The sequence below is a fragment of the Vitis vinifera genome, chromosome 13, assembly GCF_030704535.1.
Source record: "Vitis vinifera cultivar Pinot Noir 40024 chromosome 13, ASM3070453v1".
NCBI lineage: Eukaryota > Viridiplantae > Streptophyta > Magnoliopsida > Vitales > Vitaceae > Vitis > Vitis vinifera.
Genome location: NC_081817.1, coordinates 11,113,180 through 11,140,031, shown reverse-complemented (window position 1 = coordinate 11,140,031; position 26,852 = coordinate 11,113,180). Strand labels below are relative to the sequence as shown.

Genomic DNA, 26,852 nt, shown 5'->3' with positions numbered 1-26,852 from the left:
CAAATGAATGTGTAGATTGCTCAAGATAAACCCAAAGAGAACCATACCTTTTACATTTTTTTAATCTAATTTTGATAACTTACAAGTAAGTGAGTTTGCAGGATTTTCAGGGAAATATTTTAGAGTCTCAGGAGATGGAGAATCCAAGGATAGCAAAACAATTCTTCAAGGATACAAAAGTATTTTGACTTCAAAAATCACTGAAGATTCCTTGGTGAGTTGACAGATTGGTCTATTTCACTGTCAAAATTATCTAAATTCATAGACTACATCAAGTTACAACTTGTTTAAATTTCTCAACTTGCAGACGAATTTTGCAAAATGGGAGCCTGGTCATGGTCGTTTCAGGTTTCGTCGTCCTTAGAAACAATACCAAAAGATTGGATCCCTAGCTGGCCAATGCGCCTATCGTATTGAAGCTCTTAGCAGTAGCTACCCTCACTCTCATATCCCGGTAGTAAACTCAACTCACAAACTAAAATTCATTGCCTTCAGATTACTTGATTTAACTTGGGTAACAAAAAACCATAGCATAAGCTGTTTTCTCAACAAACTTCATTCTGCTATGATATTCTCATAGGCCCCCACAGAGATCCAAAACAAAATTCAAGAGGCTTGCACAAAGATGAGTACGAAATCCAGAAAAGCTTTGAAGGAATTAGCATCTGCAATCAAAAGTATGATTAAACCATGCTCTATTGATCCCCATATTTTAAACTCAAAAACTACTGTTGAAACCCTCAAATCGTTGCTCGAAACTCATTCTTGTGAAGACGTTGACCTTCTTGAGCTAATGTCAACTGCTGTAGTAGGTTTATGTTTGATGGCATTATCCATCAAAGTTAATTTGAAAATGTTTATGTTTGATTTTGTTTGGAATGCAACAAATTCCTCTATATTTTGAATGCTAAGTGAGTATTATTATCGTGCAAGGAGTTCATAGAATTTTAATTTTTTTTTTTAAAACATTCTTCTTTGTTATTTGATAATCCAAAAAAAAAAAAAAAAAATCAAATGAAAACCTATATGTAGAATAAGGACACATTTATATTCCAATATACAAGGGTGATTTATATTTCTTTCTTCATTGAGCAAAACAGTGTAATGAAAATTTGGATTGGCTAATCGTGTTAATTTTAGCGAACTGATAATTATGTGGTCCAAATTTCAGTTTTATCTTTCTCATTCATATTCATACCGACTCTCTCATTTCTCTCTCTAGAATTTTCCTTCAAGTCCTGGATTTGAAGAAGAATTTGAGCCACATGTTTCTTGTTTTCTTCAAAATTTCTCAAGGAAATTGAGAAGTGTGGAAGACGGAAAAGTATTTGCAATCTCAAATTAATGGCACATTTCTCTTTGTTTAGCTTCTATCTCTCTAAAATAATTCATTTGGTGAGCGATTCAAATATTTTTGTGAATTTTTTTATTTTTATTTATTTTTGTTTGAATGGCATAGGTGTTGAGGATGAAGCAGTGAAAGTCTCAGTCAAAGAACAGATGCACATTACTGCAATTCACACACTTAAACATGATTTCATATCAGGTTCTCTATCTTTATCTGTAGATTAAGGCTGTAAATTTGATTTGCAAAATAGTGATGGTAGACTTTTGAATTATTTGGCCATCTTTATCAATTTTATGTATTATGCAATTTTGATTTTGGAAAATAGTAAGCTTTTTTTCTTTCCTTTTTTTTTTCTTCTTGAATTGGAAAGAATTGTTAGAATATATTGTTCTTGACTTACTGATAGACAAAACATACTTTAATGGCCTATTAGTGATGCACATCCTCAATATCAACATAGAGTTTGGCAACATTGTAAAGGAAATATCAATGTGAGAGTACAAGTGTCTATATATAATGTCACACAGTGTCTTGATAGTAGAATTAGATTGTAAATAAAGGGTATCATGTGGATAATGTTAGTTTGATAGAAAAAAATGTGTTAAGTTGATAAAATTGCTAACTTAGATGTGTTAGCATATAGATTGAAGCAAATTCAATAAAAAAGACTTGATTTATCTGCTAAACTCATTGAGAATGGATGATTCAAATGCAAATAAAATGATGGAAATGGACCGGTATTATATTTAATACAATATCATTTACTATAATGAGGTTGCATAGACTATAGATGGAACCTCACAAGAATAAGAGGTTTGATTACCATCTTTGCTTAAAAAATTTTGATTTTTCTATTTTCATTATTTATAATGTTAAAATAGGGGTCTCCTTGCTAGTTTAAGTAGAGATTGGATCATCATACTAACAAACTTAGCTTAGATGCTAGTGATAGTGCCTTGGTGTCTTCTTATTCGACTTTCTTTCTTTTTAATGAAAAATGAGAATTGATCATTTGTGTAATGGACTCTATAACTAGCCAAGATGTTAAAAGCCAAGAGAAGTAAAATATTGTTTATTGAACATTTCCTTATTATATTTCACTTGTGTGGATTCTCTTGCACATATTGTCTTATGTTGTCTTTAAATGATTAAGTTAAAAGAGTGCGGTTGAAGAGTGATATTTCACCCTTTATAAAAGACTAACCAACATAATATTTTAAAAGTGATAAGCCAATTGGATCTCTCATTATTTTAATGTCAAATTCAATTCAAAATTTCCTGTGGATCTTTTTCTTCTGCTGAAATTAAAAGGTTAATACAAAATGACTTTGAATATTATATTGTTTAGACTGTTCCAATGTTTAGATTTTGGTTAACTACAATTTTAGAATTTGAATTTTAGTGCTTTGAAGATTGATAGGTATACTAACCCATTTAGTATATCCTTTTATAGAACCATTATTAATTTATACTTTCCTTGTAATTTGAACTGGGTTTTGTATCTGTAGGGAACTGCACAACTAGCTCTTGAAGATTGATAAGCATTGTGCTTTGTAATGATTGAAAAATCATTACCATGAATCAATGAAAATTGAAATAGTAAGCTATATCAAGTTTAAATTCATTGATTTCTCCAATTTTAATGTGTTAATATTAAAAATGACAATGGTGCACACTTAATGTTAATTTGTATTTCCCTATGGATCAATATGTCCCATTGATCAATGTTTGAATGTTCTTGTAGTGCTAAACACAAGGTAGAATTGGAGCTTTGTGCATAAAAAAAAATGTCAAACAGTTCCATGATCTTAACCTTCTTCAAAGGCTGGGAAAAAAAGCAAGCTTTGGAATGCATTTTGTGAGCATATGAAGACATTGAACAGGTGAATTTTTTCATGATGGTCAACACTATGATAGATGCTCAACAAACAACTTGAGAGACAATTTGAGTAACCTGCATAGTGTTTTTGTGAAAACCATGTTAGGTTTGATTGTGCCATTATCTAATGTTATACATATGTTGATTGAAGTAGTATATACAAGAGAGTTACCTTTCTATCATTATTTGGTTCTTAACTCTGATAACTGAGTCTAAAATATATTTGATGTGGTAAATTTTGTGATTCATCACTATGAAAAGTATCATATATGAGAAGCATTGATCTAACATTACAAACTTTAAAAGTAGTACCTAGAACCACACACATTGCAAACTAGATAATGTCATCATCAGCCCCACTTTCTTCTGGAGCCTTATCACCATTGATCCAACATCCTCACTAGGCCATCGATACTCTACATGGGCTTCATAGTCCAAATCAGCCACAAAATCCCTCCATGGCTAGTAAATTTCGCACCCACTATTACAAACCAATATATCAAATACTTTTTAGTTTAATTGCCAACTTCTTAACTTTTCTATTACTTCCTGTAAATCACATTTTAAGGTGTATGTTCTAGCCACGAAAACTGGTGTTCTTTAGCTCATTTTTTGCCACTAAGGCCATTTGTTATTGTCAATAAGGTGCTTTAGAAGGACACTTGCTATGCCTTTTTGGTCATGTGGATCAACGAGAATATCACTGTTAAGTGTCTGGTATAATTGAGAATTCCTTGTTAGATAAAACAAGCAGGTTTACAGAAAAAAGAAACCATTGAAAGTCCAATATATAAATTCTTATGATCATGGGCTAGGATTTGAACATGCATTATTCCTTGGGCCTGCTAGCCCAACACCTAACCATACTTGTATAAAATTTCCCTTGATAACATCTACAAGCCACCATATTTTGTAGCATCAATACCTTAACCATAGTATAAACCCAAACATAAGCACTTACGAAGCTGTTGTTAAACGTTTCTTCAATGTCGTCCTTATTTCCTAAAATAGGTGTCTGTCAAAACAAGACCAAATCAAAAAGAAATTTAGCTCGAACTCAATGTTATAGTTGTATTCGTTTTCTGTTTGGATCAAGAGAAAGTGCTTTGAAATGCAATTTTTAACCAGGTTGGTTATTTCTTGGAGGTATTGACACTCTCCAAAAGCCTTGAGCAGAGTGATGACATTATTCCTAGGATGAGGACAAGACAATGCAAATATTTGCATCATGTGCATTCCCATTCCCTTCCTCTAACAATGAGCAGTACTTAGATGAAAAGAGATTTTGCAGGTAAACATGCCTTTCCCTTTCCCTTCTTCTAATAATGAGCAGTACAACCTTCTTTTTTATTTTTTTTGATTGGAAACGACACAGAGATATATTGATAGAAAAAAAGAAGTACAATAAGAAGGATGAGAAATCCTCCCGCCAAAGAAAACTAAATTACAGGAAATTACACAGAAAACAAACGAACTCTCTATAAAGGACCATTCCTTATGGAGTACACTCCGCTAACCAATCAAGTTGTAACACATTAAGGGGAGTCCCCTTAAACGCCTTGGAACAGAAAGCCCAAAGAGAAGCAAGGAAAACAATAGAGTCCCAAAGAAACTCTGAATTCCTTGCTTTATCCTAAAAAATCCTCGCGTTTCTTTCCCACCACACAACCCGAATTAGAGCGATGCTCGTAGCTTGCCACAAAACTATCCCCCTCTTAGAAGTACCAAAACCATTAAATTTGATGGACATCATGTCAAAGATGCTCCTCGGGGGGACCCAATCCATCTTAACTAACCGAAATAACCTGTGCCACAACCCAATCGTCAAGGAACAATGAAGAAAAAGATGATATGCTGATTCCCCATGCTTCATGCACAGAGTACAAATATCAGGACTAAGGGCTTTGTAGGGTCTTTTCACTTGTAGCATGTCATTAGTATTCACCTTCTTGTGTGCCACTAACCAGACAAAGCACTTCACTTTGAAAGGAACTTGAGAATTCCAAACGAACTTAGAAGGGAAAACCTGAGGAGATCCAGCAATACAATCTTCTTTTCACTGACTGAAAGTCACCAAAATGCTTTTGGTTTTATTTCTCAGTGGTCAATAATGGAGATAATCGGAGTGTGGATGAAGAGGCTTGGTATTTTTTTGATTCACTCATTATTCTTTCAACCAAATGACTTGTAGTTTTCTGATTCACCAAAACATGTCATTTTATTTTATTTTATTTTTCTGATTCACCATATGTTTTCAATTGTTAGGGTTTTTTTTCTTTTTGCTAGGGTATTTTTCTTCATCTTTTGGTTTTATTTCTCCACATTCTATGATTATGTTGGGATCCCATATCTTTTTTGGTTTGATTTCCTTTGGGTTTTCTTTTGATGGATTTCTCATCATTCCATCTTTCTAAGACAAGACAAATGTAATTTTTACCCAGTAAAATGATCAGATTTTTAGAATGAGAAATTTTTTTATGGAGGGAAATTAAATGATGCCATGCATCATCACTTGTCCCTAGTAGAACTCATAGTTCAAAGTCGCGGTATCGGTCATTGACTTGGGAGGTCTTGAGGCACATCTGTCTCGGTATCTCGGATCGGTATCGGGTGATACGCAAAAAATTATAATTTAAGAGCTTAAAATAATTTTAAAAAATTATGAAAATTATTTAAAAAATTAAATACAAATAAGTAGAGTGAAAAATTAATAAAATAAACTTCTATTATATTAAAATTATTTAAATTATAATAAAAGCATACTTTTGGGATGATTTAAAATAATAATAAAAATCTCTAAAAATATTTTAATTTAATCACTTGATAATAAATGTTTCTTGTTGAAGATGAAAATAATAAAAAGTAATTTTTTTTTATAAAAAATTGTTTAAATTAAATATTTTGAATTTAAAAAAAATATTTTTAACTATTAAAAAAATAAAACCATGATTTATCTTTAAAAAAATAAATATAATTTTTCTTATAAAATATATTCATTAATTTTAATTTTTATATAAATATTCATTTCCTATTTATTTGATATAAGTCTAATATTCATTATTAATTTTTTATCATTATAATTTTCATCAAATTATTTAAAACTCAAATTCCCACCAAATACTCATTATCTACATAAAAAACAAATACATATTATTTAAAACCTAAATCCTCACCTATTTATCAAAAAAAAAAAAACCCAAATCCACATCTGTTAAATACTCATAACCACCATTGACCGGTCAAACACCCATTTCTCCCCACAACCAGCTCCTCCGCAGGCCCCTTTCTCTCTTCTCCCACTTCCATCGGCCACCTCACCATCGTTCTCCGTCGATAACAGCGGTGCTGGAGTCCGGCGACTCTGCCTCCTCCTCATGTCGCTCAGTTCCATCTCCGGCAAGAACCTAGGGGATCCGACCGGCGACTACAAGATGCAGTCCATCTCTGTAATCTGTATTTTTCATTTTCGTGGGTTTTGATCCTCTCATCTTCTCCACCATTTCTACTCCAATATTACCTTTTTTTCCATTACCAATAACCCAAATAGCTTAGTCTCAACATGATCTTGGAGTAGTCTCAACGTTTCCATGGGATTCACTCTTTCAATTCAACCGAGTTTGTTTGACAAAATATCCAACTCGGGTATCAGTCCGGTACCGGCCATGGTCGAGGCGGATACGACTCGGCTGATTCGTACCGGTATCAACCGAGATTTTGAACCCTGGTAGAACTACAGGTGATTTGTATGTTGTTTGGGTAATTGATGAAGTTTCAGATTGATGAAGTTGCATGCCAGTTGGGGGAAATTTTTGATGGAGAGATTTTTTATTGCAGTATGCTTCCTTGAGACCAAAACTGTGGGGAGATTTTAGTATTTGGGGTTGGATGCAGGGTGATTTATTTGAGTCTATGTCCATGAATAAAAAATTGTATAGAATTTAAAACAATTAAATTAGAAGAAAATAAAGTAGAGTAAAAAATAAATAAAAAATATCTAATGTCATTTCCAAAAAAAAAAAAAAATGTTCTTTTATTCACTCTAATCCAATAATCAACCTCAACTAGCTTTAGTTAGTGTCAGGTTCTAGTATAAATCAGTGAACAAAAAGAGTATTTTTCATGTCTAGTAATAGCATATATCTATCATGTTACAATGTCTGCAGTGGTGAGATCTTCTATTAATGTCCACTCCCTAATCACATCACCTGAAATGGTAAGGATACTTTTCTAGAAGAATAGGGGCATTTGGGTGTGAAAAAAATATATATATGTTGTAATCACTTAGTGTCATCAGGCTTTGCACCATGCCTCAATATGAAGTGGCTTAATATGGTGAGTAGTGATTGGATATCAGTGGTAAGAAAGGTTAGTGGTAATTCAAAGCCCAATTCTGATCAGTTTACTCTACTGTTCACAATTTCCCCCCATTTCATAGGTCAAACTTGAGCCACTCCCACCCAAAAGGGAAAACAGGGGGCTATTCCTAATGATAAGACCATTGGTGCAAAGCGGGTTTGAATGGAGGATATTATACATGGTAAACTTTAGGTACAGAACCAAATAGGTGGGTAGATTGACACTAAAAAGGGTAATTAAAATTTTCTTCGGTGTTCAAAAATTGTGTTTCATTTACTAATGGTCACACAGGCCAAAATTGTGGGGAGATTTTGGAGAAAAACACTAGTGATATTAGTTTATGTTTCTCTCTTCCAATAACCAGCTAGCACATGTTTCTCTAGGTGATTTTTCTTAGCTCTCTTCCTTACTTCCTGAAATTTTCATAAATTTTTTAGAGACTGTTTGTTGTCCATTTCTCCCATCATGAATGTAAAATTGGCTTTCTCCCATCCTGAAACACTAGTGATATTTGGCTTTCTCCATTCCATTTTTCTGTTCTCATCCAACCTATTCTCAAGAGATTTTCCCAACATTTTTCAATTATAGAATAATAAGTTTATATTGTAATGTGGATGCTAGTGTGTATGCTGCACTTTGGCCTTGAAAAGGAGGGAAAAAAAGAAGAAGTTTGGCAGATATTATAAGGTTGATGCATCTCAGTTTCATATTCCAAGCCTTATTGTTTTCAGACTATGGATGCTTTCATCACTAATCATGTTTCAGTTTTCTTCAACAGCTTGAGATCCCTTCTGGACATATATACAACAGATCTTTCACTTGGACATATATACAAAGGACTCCTAGTTTCTGTTAGTCTCAAGTCATAGATTGATCTGTAAGTCTTTCAATCTTCAACTTCTCATAGTTCTGCATTTTGGACACCAGATAGAAGTGAAGTTATTCCACTTTGATTCTTCTGCAGTAGCATTTGAAAATATGTCATGTTGTTATGTAATTGCTTTTGTTGTTCAAGGTATATATAAAGATGAGATTAGTGCTTCTAAAAGCTATTCACTACAAGGCTCTATTCTGCAATGAGTATGACTAGTCTACATGATGATCTAAAACCTCTTCCAATTTTTAACATTTGCCAGTTTGGATCTATTTTAACAAGTTATAAAACTTGTCTACATGACATCTCTTATAAAATAGGTTCAACAAGATATAATTATTAAAATAGTATTACCAAAATAGAGACAAAATTTAAGGATGATTTTAATGTTTTTTTATTTTTGTCTATGAAGTTTATTTGTAAAAACATTTGTAATTAGATTTTAAATTGATAGGGATTAATAAAAATTTTGCTTGCCCTATAATTGAAATCAACTTGGAAATTTTGGAAGATTTTGGATCAAATCTAGTCAGATCTTGCTTTGAGGGGTGTGGATTTTAGTAGGTCTTATTTGTATACAAAGCTCCTTTTCTTTGCATCTTGTAGAATAGAACAGAGTCCCAGTTTCATGTGCTAGCTATTGTTTATAGGAAATTGTATACTTTCTTAGCTAACAAACAGAGAAGAAAACCAGAGGAAAGAATAGGAGGATTCATTAATGGTTTGTTTTTTCTCTTTCCAAATTTAGTCATGTTTTTAATGGATTCTGATTGATGGTTATTTTTTCTTTGTTTTATGGCAGTGACTACAATTGATTCTGGTAGCAAGGCTCTTGAATTTCTGAGGCTTGAAAATGACCCAAACACAATGATTGTTTCTCCAAACAGTCATTAGGTATGGTTTACATGAGTGAAGGTTTGTGAAGTTTTTATGTTGTTATGGATTCACGGATGAAAAGCTGCTTTATAAGATATCCATGGTTTGGTTGCTGAAAAACTGAGGAAAAGGGAAAGTAAATTTTGAATTATTTTTATTTTTATTTTTCCGGGTTTTTGTTCCTTATCCATGGATTTCCATATCAATTTTTTTTTATGATTATATTTTTTTTCTTTGATTTCTATAATAAAAAGACATGTCCTTTAATTTTTTATGTAGATAAATACATTGTGGCAGCAACGTAAGTTCGTATACTTTGTTCTTCTGGCTGGGTAGTTCTCCTTTAAGTTTCAAAAAGACAATCAAATTTTTTGTTTAGTTCTTTGTTTTGATTTGTCTGTAGTCAATCTATATATGCATCCTGCTTGTGCAGATTTTTTTGGAGGTGCAACTTGATGGATATTGGCCCGCAAAATTTGGCATGGATTCAACCAGAAATGAACTGGCTTTGGTATCAATGGAGCATCCAAGATCCTCTGCATCAATTACAGGAGGCCCAACCCTGTTAAATGGTTATTCAACAGTTCATACCTCCAATTTTTTTTGTTGTGACACAGTGGCTTATTAATCACCCCAAGTTTCAGAAAAATCCACTTTACATCAGTGGTGACTCATATTCAGGCATAATCATCCCCATGGTGGTTCAAGAAATATATATCCAATGGTATGTTAATCATGACTTCTCTATATGGCTGAGGAAAGGAGAATAGTTTCATGAGTTATATAAAAACACTATTTAACCTAAGATTTTGCATTTCTTAAGTTCAATTTTCCTTTTGTTTTGAATACCCAAACAGTGTTTTAAGATTGACTAATCAATTCAACTCTTAGAGGAACTAATAATGCATGTAAATGGAGATGTAAAGAAGGACATGATGGTTCAGGATTAGGCTCCATCTGAGCCCATGCTTTCATTTTTCCTTTGGGATTCCAAAAAGACTACATATATTTCTAATAAGGTGCCTAATCGTCCAGTTGAAATTTCCTTTCTTCTTATTTTTTGGCTGCAGGTAATGATGCAGGGAAAGAGCCAAAAAATGAATATTCAAGTATGTAATCTAATTATATGATTTCAGTGACTTGCGCCTTATGGTTTTAACTTTTGTACATCATATTTGAATCCATTTGATCTTCTTTTAATTGGACTCAGAGATACACCATTGGAAACCCAATAACAAATCACTTTAGTGACTTCAATTCAAGAATTGCATACACTCATCAAGTAGGAATTCTATCATATGAGCTTTATGAGGTGATTATTCCCCCTACTCACTCGGGTTTAATTCTTAATCGAATATGATTCCAAAATTTGCATTGATTTGTTATGCATTTCTAGGCAACTAAAGCAGTATCCTTGTGAATACTATTAAATTGTACAAGGGATGGTTCAGGGGTTGCCACCTAAGAAGCATTCAGAGAATGTCATTCAGGTTTTAGACACATGCTTGTACCATTCTACATATTGAGTTGAATTTTTGGTTTTGACTGAATTGGAAGATGGATTTTTTTTTGTACTTATTTTGCAAAAATTGTAAAAAATAATCTGAAAAAAAAAAAAAAATGCAAAGATTCAGGTGGTTGAAGATACCCCAAGTGGCAATTGACTGAATTAGATAAAATGAAGATCAATTCAACTATGTGTTTATAGAATGTTTTAAGAGGCAATTGAGTTTTATGTTTTCTTTAAATCTAAATGGCATCATGTCTCTTTCTTTTGACTAGTCTTTTCCTTTCCTTACTTTTACCAAATACCAAATAGAGTTTGAGCATGCAGTTTTACTCAACTTCTGCTACTAATTAGAGTATTTGTTGGTGATATTTTCTTTTTCAGGCCAATATCTAAAAGCTAAGGTTGATGGAGGATTTGGCAGGGACATGCTGGAGTTTTTGTTGAAAGGACATGTGGTTGCTTATAGAACCATGGTTACAAGAGTTTCTTGAAATAGCCTGAAGATTATTTGATTGATAGAGTTGTCGACTTGTGATGCAGTTGCGTTTGCTGAAAGATTATCTAAATGGCAGTGTCGATATGATTATGGTTTGCTGATGTTTATATTGACATTCAGTTTGGTATCTGTAACGGGCTATCCTCAACCATCCTCATTAGTAGCACCACAGCTGTGTTTGTATCCATAGGCATCTGCCCAATGTGGGCTGGTGATGATCTTCACAAGTTGGTTGCTGGCAATGTTGAAAAGCTTGGGAACTTCTTAGAAGGTACGCCTAAAATAAAAAGGTGGCATTACACCCCAAATGAATGTGTGGATTGCTCGAAATAAACCCAAAGAGCACCATACCTTTTACATTTTTTTAATCTCATTTTGATGACTTATAAGTAAGTGAATTTGCAGGATTTTCAGGGGAATATTTTAGAGTCTTAGGAGATGGAGAATCCAAGGATAGCAAAACATTTCTTCAAGGATACAAAAGTATTTTGACTTCAAAAATCATTGAAGATTCCTTGGTGAGTTGAAAGATTGATCTATTTCACTGTCAAAATTTTCTAAATTCATAGACTACATCAAGTTACAACTTGTTTAAATTTCTCAATTTGCAGACAAATTTTGTAAGATAGGAGCCTAGACATGGTCGTTTCAGGTTTTGTCATCCTTAGAAACAATACCAAAAGATTGGATCCCTAGCTGGCCAATGCACCTATCTCATTGATGCTCTTAACAGCTACCTTCACTCTCATATCCCGGTAGTAAACTCAACTCAAACTAAAATTCATTGCCTTTAGATTACTTGATTTAACTTGGGTAAGAAAAAGCTATGGCATAATCTGCTTTCTCAACTCACTTCACTCTGATGTGGTATCCTCACAGGCCTCCATAGAGATCCAAAGCAAAATTCAAGAGTATGACTAAACCATGCTCTGTTGATCCCTATATCGTAAACTTAAAAACTGCTGCTAAAACCCTCAAATCGTTGCTCGAAACTCATTCTTGTGAAGACGTTGACCTTCTTGAGCTAATGTCAACTGCTGTAGTAGGTTTATGTTTAATGGCATTATCCATCAAAATTAGTCTAAAAATGTTTATGTTTTATTTTGCAAAATGTAGCAAATTCCTCTATTTTGAATGCTAGGTGAGTATTATTATTGTGGGAGGAGTTCATAGAATTTTAATTTAAAAAAAAAAATCAAATTAAATGAAAACCTATATGTAGAATGAGGACAAATTTATATTCCAATATACTAGGCTGATTTATATTTCTTTCTTCATTGAGCAAAACAGTGTAAAGAAAATTTGGATTGGCCAATCGTGTTAATTTTAGTGAATTGATAATTATGTGGTCCAAATTGGAAACTAGGATATCTTAATGTTGCTTTTATATATGATTCATGTATGCAATATGCCTATAATTTTCTACACAGGAGTATTATTGTTAATGGGTGTGTAACTATAGCCTGAGCTTAGGATAGTGGATGAAAAGAACATGGAAGAGGAACACAAAGTTGTCTTATCTGGTAAAGCTGGAGAAGTTGACTATTTACACTCTCTACATGGCCAAATTGGGAAACCAAAGGCAAATATGTATTTACCCGGTTCACTAGATAGATGTTTATTGAATCGAAGAAGGCAAAATAGTTGGATTCCCAGGACAAAGGTCTTAACTAGACAAATATTTATCAAATTGATTTAGCATTATGCTTTGTAATGATTGAAAATTGAAAGAGTAAGCTATTTTAAGTTTAAATTCATTCATTTCTCCAATTTTAATGTGTTCATATTAAAATGTCCCACTAATCCATGTTGAATGTTCTTGCAGTGCTAAACACAAGGTAGAATTGGAGCTTTGTGCAAAAAAAATGCCAAACACTTCCATGATCTTAGACTTCTTCAAAGGTTGGGAAAAATGCAAGCTCTGGAATGCATTTCGTGAACATATGGGGACATTGAACAGGTAAATATTTACAAGATGATCAACACTATAATAGATGCTCAACAAACATGATAGACTTGAGAGAGAATTTGAGTAACCAGCATAGCATTCTTGCGAAAACCATGTTAGGCTTGATAGTGCTTTTATCTAATGCTATACATATATTGATTGAAATAGTACAGACATAGAGCTACCTTTCTATCATTATTTGGTTCTTAATTTTGTTAACTGAGTCTAAAATATATTAGATGTGTTAAATTTTGTGATTCATCATTATGAAAAGCATCATATATGAGTGCACACCCATTGAAGCTGATATTGTCTCCAGTTGGAAAATAAATATTTCATTGAGGGTGTCTTATGGTTTAGGGAATGAAGTAAAGAATTATGTCATTCTGCATAACCTCTAATTTTATACACTAGTTTAGACACATATATTCTTCTTATATCAGATACTTAGATTTTGGTTTTTTCATTATATATGAAATCCATATGCATCAAAACTTAAAGAAAGAGGAAATATAATATAAAGTGGGAAGCAAATCACTTCATCCCCAGGGCCAATAGAGCTGCAGAAATATCCTGAGCTTCATAATCCTCTTCTACAAAGGCAATGTGAGGGCTATCTTGTGGGATCGTGTTTTCCCTTTTGAAATTGTCTTTCATTGCAAAGAAGTTTCTCCCCACCATACCTCACCAAACCTCTTAGAATAATGGCCTTGTGGAGGCCAACAACTAGGTCTTCATAATTTGTATCCCATCTTTTCTAAACAAACACCACCATTTTAAAGAGGTCAATTCCCCACCTGACTGAGACATACCTGCAGAAGACATAAATGTAAAAGAGTTGGTAGTGTTTTTTATGTGTGCTATATGCATAGGGAAGAGATCTTACCTTGATGCTTACACCCTTGACGCAGATAAGGGTACCACATTCAACCTTAATGCAATTTGCATATGGACAAGGCAACAATGGAGGCCTCTGATCTGCATCCTTTTGTTACAGGCCATCAATTCTCTAAGTTTATCATTTATTTGTTTAAATTCTTGTTGGAAATATAGTACTAGAAAATCAATCAGTTAATATCCAAGGTACTAGTCTCTACAACCTTTTTGCCAAAGGGTGGTTAGTAACAATCTTACCTTAACTTTTGGTTTCACCTACAACCACCCACATCACATACTCCACAATGTCAACCATTGATCTAACATTCTCAGCAGGTCATCAATACTCAACATGGGCCTACTAGATCTTTTACATAAAAATAAGGGTAAAGAAGAAATTTTATCCATCTATGAATGTGCACCCAATGGATTATTTGATCCATATTGATGCAATGCAGTCGAATGCACTAGTAAATATGTTCCTCCTCATGTCAACATATTTTATTGTCTAGGAGGAATTACACTTGTTTTTTAGTACAAGTATTTGTACTACAAATCAACTACAAAATCCCTCTATGGATATTAAATTTCCCTCCTGCAATTATAAACCAATGCATCAAATTCTTTTAAGTTCACTTGATAACATCTTAAATTTTCTACTATTCTCCTGTAAACTCAAACCAATCAACAATTCCAATCTTATTCAACTTAAGCTAGAGTTGATAACTTTCATCACATTTTTTATAATTGTCAGTAATCTCTTAGTGCAATCTCTATTGCTATCATAACAATCTATTACATACAACTCTTGTTTTTTTTTACGATTGTGGCTAACACTATAATTACAATTAGAGGAAGCCATGTGGGTTAGAGTTTCAATGAGTTCCTTCTGTTAGTTTCTGCATTAAGTGCTCAATTAATCTTAAAGTATCCATAAAGAGAAACCTTTAAAAGAAGGTCTTCTACATCCCTTAGAGAGTCACTCATGGGTTTTTCAATAGTTGGCATGATCCCAAGATGGGTGTTGTGGTGGCGGTTCCAGTGGTGCTCAACATGGGTAAGTAGTTACAGTATGCTCTAGCCATGAAAACTAATGGATGTTCTTTAGCCCATTTTTATGGAACTGAAGTCATAAGTTATTGTCAGTAAGGAGGTTTAGGAGGGCATTTGCTATGCCTTTTTGGTCATGTCTAATGAGGAGTTGACTGTTATGTGCCTTGTTAGATAAAACAAGTAGGTCTATAGAAAATAACTATTGAAAGTTCAATATATAAACTCTTATGACGATGGGCTAGGATCTAAATAAGCAGAATCCACCAGGCTTGCTAGTCTAACACCTAATTGTATTGATCTAAAATTTACCTTGATAATATCCACATGCCCCGCTATTTTTTGTAGCAACAATAGATAAACCATATTCTAACCCAAAAAAAGGGGTGTAAACCATAAGTACCTACTTATAAGGCAATAAATGGATTAGATTGGGACCAAATGGCTCCACAAGAGCTGGGTTGATAAAAACCCATTTCAAGAGGCAAATCCACCACAAAAGTGGTAACATTAGATGTTTGTATGTCACAATGAAAAGAACAAAAAGGTTTAGGTATTGAAAACATAAGCAGGGACCCAGGCTGATTAATTGTGGGTCTTGCTATCAACATGAAGTAGTCTAATTTGGCCATTGATACTTAGAGATGATGGGACTTATGTTTTCTGTTAGCTATTTCATCAATACTAAAAATTTTGGCAGACCATGATCAATATGAATTCTTAGAACTTGCTACAGCTTTGTTAAGGGCCCACTAATCTTTGATGGGGGATCATAATGTATGTGTTGAATATTCTGCAAGGATTATGAAATTCACTTTAGTTTTTGTAGCCAATGTATGTGTTCCTGGAACTTTGGACTATGATGCTTTGGATAAGGCACTTGACCACACAAGTCACACTTCTCTATGAACTTAAGCACTGTTGTAAGGGAAACCGAGCTACTCTTAGACATTTCTTCTATGTCGTCTTTGTTTCCTAAAATCAATGTCTACAAAAACAAAACCAAATCAACAAGAAACATAGCTTAGAGTCAATGTTAAAATTGTATTTGTTTTCTATTTGGATCATGGGAAAGCACTTTGAAATGAAACTTTTTTACTAGTCTGGCTATCTCTCCAAAAGCCTTGATCAGACTAGTGACATTATTTTTAGGATCAAGACAAGACAATACAAGTGTCATTGTCACCTTCTGAATGTTGCATTGTAACATAGCTAAAGTAAAGCAATACCATGGAAATTTAGTACTACTTGGTTTAGTTAAGGTATGGTTTTGATATTGCTGGAGTCAATTCCTCTACCATCTGTGGCTGGTCATAAATGATTCTAGTCTAGGTAAGTGAGTTGTACTTGGCCACAGTGAATACTTCATTTTCTTTTCAAGTTCAAGAATTGATCTTGTGGTTGTTTTTACTCACTCCATTAGGTTATTGTGGTTCTTTCGTTTTCTTTATCTTGCTCCTATGGTAATGAAATACTTCTTATCTACAAGTGTGTTGCCAAATGCATATCTAAATGGTGGTTTATTCTTGCCAACAGATGCCTTGTCCCCAGAAGTCTCCAAGTGAGTAATGAAAGGATATAAAACTGATTTCCATGAAGGATGAAAGTCTCTCTACTGTATCAGCAATCGATGAACCAGTGCATGCAATCATCGTGTTTTCTTCTACAAATCTGTGTAAAAATTGGTGGTCCAAAATTGATTGGCCACGTAAGCAAAGTTAGTTGATTAACTAACTGAAAGTGTGAGCTGGCACACCTGTTTGCTTAGCAATTTTTTTTTTTTCATGTACTCATGTATAAAAGTGTGAAGAAAAAAAAAGAGTTTTTTGAATTGTAGAAAAGAAGTGAGAGGACTTTAGAGTGTGAGTCTTCTTCATTGTACTGTAGCGAGAGCTTGATGATTCTCAGAGATTCTTAAGGGTGTAAAATGGTTCAATCTTAGTGGATTTTTGGAGGTGATCTTGATCCGTGGATGTAGGATTCAATTTTGGATCCGAATCCTGCTTGTTTTGTTATGTTTTGATATTATATGTTATTTTCTTTTGATTTATGGTTTTGTTTTCTTTGTCTTCTTGGATTGGTGTTCAATCTCAATTCATCGAGGAACTTGGATAAAAACTCAACACTATGTTTTGTACTTTTCTTTCAACTTGGATGATTGGATATTTGCTACAATGTTAGGCTAGATGACCGAGTTAGCATCTTCAATTGATGGAATTGAAGAAGAAATCATTTAACACAATGACTTTAACCATCTCTAAGCAGTTGCTTCTATTTGAAATTATATATAAGAAAAGTGTAATTTTGATTTTGCTAAAGTTCAAAATTTTCATTAAAAAAATATATAGTGATAGAATAAGCAATACTGAAGTTGTGAGCAAATAATACCTTTATTAATAAATTTATTCATATATTTGTTCTCACCATCATAAAATATTTTACTAAAAAGGGAAATTTATAGGTGGCTCACCCGCACTTGGCCAATGAAGGTTTTGGCAAGTGGAGCTAAGTACATTCATTTGGGCTTGATTCTTTAGATATGTTCGTGTGGGCTCTTTCATTTTCCTCTAACCCATGATGATCTAGGTTAGGATCTATCCTTTGTGTAATGCCTTAATGTGGAAGGATACAAAAAAAATTTATATCGCATCCATATGATTGGTCTTTGAAGTATATACATATGAGGGGTAGGAGGAATCCATTGTTAACAAGCCAAAATGAGATAGGGAAGTATATTACTCAATAGAAGGAAAAAAAACAAATCTTATTAGAGCCCTAGCAAACTATCTCTAGCTCCAAAATTATGGCTTCAAATATCAGAAAATAGAGAGTTTAATTCTTACATGAAAGGAATCAATGAGAGAACTTTTTGTATTTTAAATGTTAAAATTGTTGATATAAAAAGTGAATGATTATGGTGAAATAGTGAAGTTAACTCATTAGTGGCAATGACCTTGTTTGAATATACTTGACTTGGGTATTCAATAATGATATCAATTAAGTTATACTAATGGCTTCTGGTAAGAAATATAACACATGATGCAAATATCGTGTCAAAAGATCTTTATCTTGAAAGTCACATTATTGAAGTAATCAAAAGTATTTTTAGAAGATTACATTCTTAAGCATGATATAGTCACCTTCAAAGACGACAAAGTCATCTCCATCTCAACCTTACCCTTGTCATTTAAATGAATTCAAAAACGAAAAAATTACAAATAAAGCTATGCAAGCAAATGTCATTCAAAAAAATGAGTTGAATTTAAAAAATATCATCTTATCCTAAATTTTTAATATCATCCAATCATAAAAAAATTATTGGTAATAATATATTATTTAAATAAAAAGAGACGAAAGTTTTTTGAAGCAATTAATTATCAATTTCATATAATCTCTATAAATATTTATGTTCATAAATTTCTTTATGATATTAATCTTTGAACGATTTAAAGTTTTACTAGCTAAATAATATATTATTGAGTATGATAGGAAGAAAGGTTTACTTTTACATATGAATGCAACAAAGAATTCTAATACTTTTGTTCCACATATAAGTGTTGCAAATCAAATTGAACTTCTTCTTTCTATGTTTTCATAATATTGGAAATTTACACAAAACTCATACGTGTCGGTTTCTAATATTATGGAAATATAGCAAGAAGAATTTTAACTTGATTTGCAACACTTATATGTGGAATAAAAGTCATGGAATTCTTTGTTTATTCTGAATGTATATAATTAATGTAATAAGAGTTTCTTAATGATTATTTTGGGAAAAGAATAAAAAAAAAAGAGAAAAATACAATTATATAGAAATACATTATGTTATATTTCAATAAATAAATAAATAAACAAATATGTGTGTGCATGTAAAGACATGTCTATTACATGTGCATGGATTTGTATGTATTTCTACATGTTAATTTAACAAAATATAATAAAAATTAATTAGTATAAAGAAGCATAGGAATAAATTAATCCTAATTATATAATAAATAAATAAATGAACAAAGGTAAGTTTGCATTAAAAAAAAAAAGTGAAAACAAAAATAACTAATGAATTATTTCTATTTAATCTTAACCCAAAAAAAGTATAGTCTTACCTTATCAAAATTATTTCATTTTATTATATTTCATGAAAATTAACTAACTTTAATATTGTTGAAAAATCGGATTTTTTGTCCATATTTTATGAATTTTTGGTTATCCTTGGATCGGCATGCTCCATGACGAACACTGCCCTAGTTTCACATGGTTTGCAATCCACGCTCCACGCGTTTTGAGCGAGATGTCAGATTGTCTTTTTGTCCAAAATCAAATGATGTGGGGGTTGGGTTGTTGGCTTTGATCCCATGCACAAGAACTTGAGTTTGGAATGGTCGACCTTCCCACTTGGGTTATGCAGCCTATGATTTAAATTTAAAGCATATAATTTTTATATGGTAACTTTATGTTTATATAAAAAATGAAAGTATAAAAAAATTTAATAGATTAATTATTTTATTTAAAAATAAAAAATGGAAAAGAAAAAATTGTGATTTCATACATGTATTTGAAAAAAAAAATCATAAAATAAGAACCCTCTAAAAATTATTCAAATTTTATTCACTCTCAACTCAAAGAGTACTTGAAATGTTCAAAGGTAGTATATTTGACTAAAAAATACTTTTTATTTTGTATTCTTTTTTTTTTTTTACGTGTATATGCAAAAACACTTTTCCCAATTTAAAAATGATCGTCATAATTTTTGAATTTTTTTATATATTTTATATACTAATTAAATATAAAAGAAATAAAAGCTTATAAATAAAATTTAAAACATTTTTAAATAAAAGGTCATATTCATATTTATTTTATTTTATTAAATTATCCAAATTAGATAGAGGAATATAAAATATGTTTTTAAGTTTTGTTTATTGTTATTTAGTATAAAAAATTATGTCATACATTTTTTTTATATATAAAAACAACTTTAATACGTGTATTATTGTTTTTTTAATCAATTTTTGTCTCACTCCATTGAAAAAATCCAATCACTAATACTTGTGTAGAAACTACTATTTTTTATCCTTACCTATGAACTCTTATTGTATGCTTAGTTCTAGGAAAATTAGAAAAAAAAATGTGACTGAAAAAAAAAATGAGGTGAAAAATAAAAGGAAAGAAAAATGGAAAGAAAATAGAAAATATATTTAAAATTAATAAATTATTTTTATATACCTTTTCAAGCTCACTTCACTTTTTTTTTTTCCTTTTTTATATAAAAATTAAATTTTATAAAATTTTAATTATATTTAATTTTCTTTCATTATTTTTTTATGACAAACCAAACATAAGAAAATCATTTTTGAAATATTTTTTCCTCTGATAGTATTTTTTGGAACCAAACATAGTCTAGGAGAAAAACCAAATAATTAAAATTGTCATTAACTATATAATTGATGCATATATTATGAAATGTAGTATGTTATCCTTATTCAACTTTAATCACTCGAGTTTGACAAATTGTCATTAATTAAACCAATGAGATTAAAGAATAATCTCACAATTTCATTGGAAAAATTAAAAAATAATGAAAACAATAAATAGAAAATGTAAGAAAATGGTATTGACACATATGTAAGGTCATGTTTTGTACATGGAAATGAAGAATGAGAATGAATAATTTTTTTTTCATTTATATTTTTCTTCAAACAAAAATGAATTTGGTGAGACCATTTTTTAAAAGAATTATTAAGATTTAAAAATTTTGTTTTATTGTATTTATTTATTTATTCTTTACATTGTTTGTATATATATAGGAAAGAAAAAGAGGAAAAAAAGAGAGAAAGGAATCCAAGAAAAAAAAAAAAAAGATATCAGATCAGCACTAGTAGCATGATGGTTATTATATGCCAAAGAGAAAATATATGAATTCTGTGCTTGTTGGAAAATTTGATTTTTGAAAACATACTAAAAAAAGTAAGAAAAAATAAAGAATAGATTGATAGATAATAAATTATTTTTTCACTCTCATTCAAACTCATTTTACTTATATATTTTTCATTTTAAATATAAAGATTAAATAATTTAAATTTTTAATTTTTTGTATTAATTTTGATTATATTTTATTGATAAATTAAATATGAGATTTTTTTTTATATAGCCTAAAATAGATATAAAAAATAATAAATAAATAAAAAGTAAACAAATAAGCATAAATGGTGAGGTTGGTGAGTGAGTCGGTGGAATATGAGAATTTTGAGAAGATGGATAAGGATGAAGTGTCTCCCCTTCGTCAAAGGTTTGACATGAAATAATAATAATAACAACAATAATGAAAAATAAAAATTCTAAGGTCTAAAAATATTTGCATCTTTTTGCGTAGTATTTTTTATTTCTTTCCATTATTTATTATAAATTTATTTATTTATGTTTCTTGGTTTCTCATTTGTTATCCTTTTTTGCATTAATCAAATATTTGAGCATACTCACCTCACATCACTTACATTGTACATGACTTGGGTATTAGGAGTTGCACAGAAGATCCAAGTTATGGATTCCTTGTAAAGTAATGAGTAGTCTATAGTCTTCTCATGGATTTGGGCAATCCATTTGAGACTGTAGTGCATTATCTCCTAATTGGAGGGATGACTTATCTTGGTCATCAGAATGGTTTTCCCATGGTGAGTGCACTAGTGTATGTGATGCACACTAGACAGGACCTATGGTGAATCATGACATAAGGTTATCGATTCTCATGATTCACCAAGATACTATACTAAATGGACTCTCAACCTTGAAAGGATATTGAGTTTGTGACAAAGTCAACAGAAGGCTTTGACCTAAGGGTGAGAACCTAAAGTGGTCATACAAAAAAAACAACTTATCTATAAATTTATTTCTTTATGTTTCTTGGTTTCCTATTTATTATCCATTTTTGCATTAATCAATTATCTAAGCATACACACCTCACATCACTTACATTGTACATGACTTAGGGGTATTAGGAATTGCACAGAAGATCCAAGTCATGGGTTCCTTGTAGAGTGATGAGTAGTCCACAGTTGATTCATGGGTTTGGGCAATACATTTGAGACAATAATGCACTACTTTCTAATTAGAGGGATGACTTGTCTTGGTTGTCGGGATGGTTTTCCCATAGTAAGTGCACTAGTGTATACAATCCACATTAAATAGGACCTATAGTGAATCATGACATAAGGCTATCAATTATCATGATTCACTAAGATGCTATATTTCATGCACTTTCAACCTTGAGAGGATATTGAACCTGTGTCAAATTCAATAGGAGGCTTTAATTTAAGGGTGAGACCTTAAAGTGGTCATATGTCCTTATAGATTGGGTCACTATTGATGGAGGCTGGTGGCAACAGGTACTCTCAATAAAGGCACCATAATTTCTCATGGATTGAGATAATATGTCACATTGGGTGATCCAAAAGATTTATGATCTAGAATACTATGGGCATTACATTTTCTTTAGTGGAAATTTGACATATGCTCATTTGAGTTAGAGTATGTCAATTGGTTGTATAATAATTGGGATCTGTAACTCAAGGATTGGAAAAGTAATCTTGATAGGTGATAACACTACCTTGTTAGATTACGGACACTAATTCATAGGAAGTTTGCATGTAGTGGATAATAGGTCATGAAGCCAAACTTTGTCTCATTATTATTTACATAGTATACCAGAGTGGAATTAATTGTCTTTAGTGGAATGTTGAATCAACTTCAGAATTGGATTTTGAGAGAGTCGGTACTCCTATGGGTTTTAACGGCCCCCACTCTGAGCACATATATCATGATGACACGATTTATAAGGGTTGGATTGGCTCTAAGTTCACTATTATGCATAAAGATGTTTTGGTAATTACGCAAGGTTGCATAGGGGATAGTGAACAAATTCTTTGGATTGGGCTAATTGATTAATTAGATGACCCTATGTAGTTAATTAATCAATTAGGACCCGTTTTGGGCTAGATTAAGTAATCCAAGCCTTGGTGGGCGTAAGTTACTTAAACCTAATAAAGGAACCTTATAAATACTCCTTAAGAGTTAAGGTTTCCATTGTTTTTTTGGTGTAAGAGTCGTCTTCGACCTCTAAAGAGAGAGAGAGCCTAGGATTCATCTCTTCCAAAGCTCACACTTTGGAGTACCAAAATTGTAGTTGGAGTTATCGAGTGGAAGATCTTGGGTGTACAAGACCTTCTAACTCTTTAGGTTTCATCTTCACCTTGCGGAATTGATTTGGAAACATCCAAATCAAAGGTAAAGTTTTCTAATGGATTTTCTCTAGATCTTAGAATATTAAAAAAAATATATATTTTTTGCTTCCATTATATAGGATCTAGAGGCCTAGGGCAGTTTACATTCATCTATATGATCTAGGGCTTGGGAAATAAGAGATCTAAGGTTCCCAACAGTGGTCATAGAGGAAAGCAAGGATATCTATTCCATGAGAGGCAATGAACTTGTTGGATCTTGTCATATTTACAAGATGACGCTTCCTAATTCTTAACAGCTTAAAGAGTCCTATTTTAAGGCTTCAAAGAATGAAGAGAAATTGCCTGAAAATTCTAAAAAAAAAGTAGGAAGAGTGGAACTTGCCCCAATATCAAAATGAAGCAAAGAAGTTATGAAATTCTATAGAAAGATCAATAGGAAACAAGACTCAGGAAAGGGCAAAACACTTGAAAATAATTTTAAAGAAATAGATGAGTGTGGACCCCGTATTTCGATCGCTCGAATGCATTTCCCACTCGATGGCGAAACTCGATTTTTTATTTGAAAAAATTGATTTGTCATTGATTAAGAAAAATGACTTGGAGTCGCCACTTATTTTTGTTTTATTTTTTTAAAGGGTAAACAAAATAAGAAAGAAAAACTCTATGTGTGACTCCTTATTTTGGAAAAGGTGATCTGCGAAAAACCGGATCGGGTTCGGGGGTCAGGTTACTTATCGGGAAGGTACGGTAAAAACCGTAGCACCCCTCTAAGTCCCTAAAATCGGGTCTCTACTAATGAGATGAAGCTGACATGACAATCAATGAGAAAATCAATGAATACTCGAATCAATCATGCACATATGAGTATCAGAATATGCAATAGAGGATTACTGAAGTGGAAGTGGATGCGTACCTGATCAGCAAACGGCAACGTGCTATCACAAAATGAGATTAGTGCATAGTAATGAACATAAAGTATGTCACTCCTGTCACCAAAACAGATAAAGAAACACCAATAGCACGCATGATATTTCATTCAAAATTCATTTTTATTTTAAAGCAAATTTATTTGATGTAGGGCCCTCACCAAAGCCTGTTTATTTTTTGCATGAATTAATTCCATAAATTCCATTATTTGGAATTACAGATTTTAAATTCATGTTTATTTTAAAACGTTTTAAAATCATGAAAAATTAGGAACATTGCATGCCGAAGAAGAAGGCAGCAAATTTTATTGGAAAACAGATTTTTGAAGCCTAAGGAAAGCTAAGGATGAAAAGTTTAGAGATTTGAAATTATTTAAATCCTGAAATTCTGAGAAGCTATTTACAAGGATGGATTGGAAAAATTATTTTCAGAGTCAAAAGATGATGGAATGGGGGGTAACATATGACGTGAGAGTGGCCAGTGAACCATACAACCGGACGTACACATGTGTGGGCCCAAGGTAGAGTGATGAGATGGAGCATGAAATACCCAATGAAAACGGGGCAGCTCTAGAGACATCAAATGCAAACATCTTAATAAGACCTTCCTTTACCATATCAACTTCTCTTTCCTCGTTCGCTATCTCTCCGAAAACATCTTCTGCAACTGGATGCTGCACTTGATGACAGGTAATAGCTGACATGGCCAGATCATCAACTACCCATTTAAAGATATCGTCTTAGGCAACAAAAATTAGTCTCACGATCCGTCACTATCAGAATATTGATTCAGCCATCTTGAACGTAAGAACCAATTCTTCCTTCAGCATGGACCCTACAAGCCTGATATTCTCATTCAACTCGCTGATCAAGGGTGACTTCAATTCTGGGACCAAATACAAGTCACTGGGCTGCAGTGTTCACGTAACAGAGGCTTTCCAGATTAAATAAATCAGCACTGCGACCCACAGCTGCCACTTGCTCTTTCATTCGAACAGTTCCAACCTCTAGCTCCTTCATAAGCCACTGCAAATTTTGTTGACTTTCCTTCACCAGATATGCACTGCCCACAATATCCACTTGTGAATCTGTGAAGTTACCAAATGCGAGAGACCCCATTCATTTGATTCTCAAAACCCATAAGACATACCGGGTTGCAATTTCACCTTGCTCATGCTTCTTTCCCATCTCTTGGCAACCTCAGCTTTCTTGAAAATCTAGCGTGTCTCCATCAACACTGGGATTATTTAGATGAGATGAATCATTGAATTTCGTGGCCGCAAATCCATCCATGCCCAAAAAGGTACTCCAGCAAACCCCCATTCTCCACTGAAATTCCTCAACATCCTATGCACTTCGCATTCGGAGCATACCCAGTGGAGTTGAACGAAGTGAGCTCACAGTTCCTCATCAAAACCAAGTTCAAAAGCCTCATTGTTAACGCGGAACCTCATTGTATACCTTCAGCTTCTGGCGCTTTTCCAAACAGCCATGCGTGTTTACTTCGATCACGCTGATGCCTAGAAAGAGTCATCTCCTTGTAGACGTACTAAAAAAAATCCATTGGTGCGCACTGTCAGATGCTTCGAGCATTGAGCTATGTATATACAAATCTGACATGAGGAAAATACGGCCACCATCCAGGCATATACTAGAAGCAAACAACAGCATCATCGGTGGTCATACATTGACACTTGGCTGTCAAATCTGAAGGAAAGTCTGAATATGAAGCATGTTTTCCCCAAATGAGCTTTTCAAGCTCCTCATACCGTGAAGAAGAATTTTTGGAAGGTGGTGAGGGAGTGTCCATGTGCATGAGACTAGGAGGACTGGTTTGCTGGGCGTGATGGATGGCTATACATGCGTCGCGGGTATAGGGATGGTGATGGATGGTGGTGAAGTCCAGTGGGTAAGAATAGAGGAGGGATGGCATGATGGAGGCACAGGCTGCCGACAGTGAGTGCTATGACATAAGGTAAGTTGACTGTGGAGACCAAAGCACTATGGTAAGCAAACTTACAGAGAGGGAAATGGGTTTATGGGTATGGTTGGGTTTGGAGAGAGAAAATGGATATGAAGGTTGATGAGAGAGAACGGATATGTGAAGGTGGTGATGAAGGATAATGAGATGACAGTGGCTATATATGGGGTCCCTTATACTTAGGAGAAGGATGAAATGAACCGAAAATGAGTTATATGGGGTGATGGGTATGGGAATGACGGCCGGGTTTGCATGGTTCCCATGCACATGGATGGATGGATCTGGGATGTCAACAAGGGCTTTAGAAGGAGCTTTGGACAACCATGCATGTACAGAAATAGGTATCGAAGAGCATTCAACCTCACTCTGATCATTTAAAATGGGCAAGTATCTTAGCAGTAGCATCCTTCATAGTGGATTTCACCCATACCCAATCCACGAGTCAAAAGTGCTTTAAGTTGGGCAAAACCCATCAGCAATAGCAAAAGAAAGAGTTCTTAA

General features: G+C 32.9%; 1 protein-coding gene and 1 pseudogene across 32 annotated transcripts in view; one reads left to right on the top strand and one right to left on the bottom strand.

Moving 5' to 3' along the window:
- LOC100247603 (disease resistance protein RPV1) overlaps positions 1–17,178 on the top strand; it is a 111,715-nt gene extending 94,537 nt beyond the window's left edge. For 20 of the 32 annotated variants that reach the window (XM_059741941.1, XM_059741927.1, XM_059741932.1 and 17 more), the window contains 14 exons: positions 102–214; positions 308–454; positions 581–677; positions 1,460–1,546; positions 2,857–2,947; positions 3,093–3,231; positions 8,362–8,460; positions 9,260–10,057; positions 10,404–10,442; positions 10,544–10,645; positions 11,225–11,610; positions 11,745–11,857; positions 13,165–13,299; positions 16,750–17,178. The gene's annotated coding sequence lies outside the window, so the exon portion shown is untranslated. Of the gene's footprint in view, positions 1–101; positions 215–307; positions 455–580; positions 678–1,459; positions 1,547–2,856; positions 2,948–3,092; positions 3,232–4,355; positions 4,519–8,204; positions 8,271–8,348; positions 8,461–9,259; positions 10,058–10,403; positions 10,443–10,543; positions 10,646–11,224; positions 11,611–11,744; positions 11,858–11,950; positions 12,095–13,164; positions 13,300–16,749 lie in introns of all 32 variants that reach the window. The other 12 variants (XM_059741943.1, XM_059741923.1, XM_059741942.1 and 9 more) reach the window with 12 other exon arrangements.
- On the bottom strand, positions 14,746–25,074 carry LOC104881212 (sucrose-phosphate synthase 4-like; annotated as a pseudogene).
- Between the last annotated feature and the right edge of the window lie 1,778 nt (positions 25,075–26,852).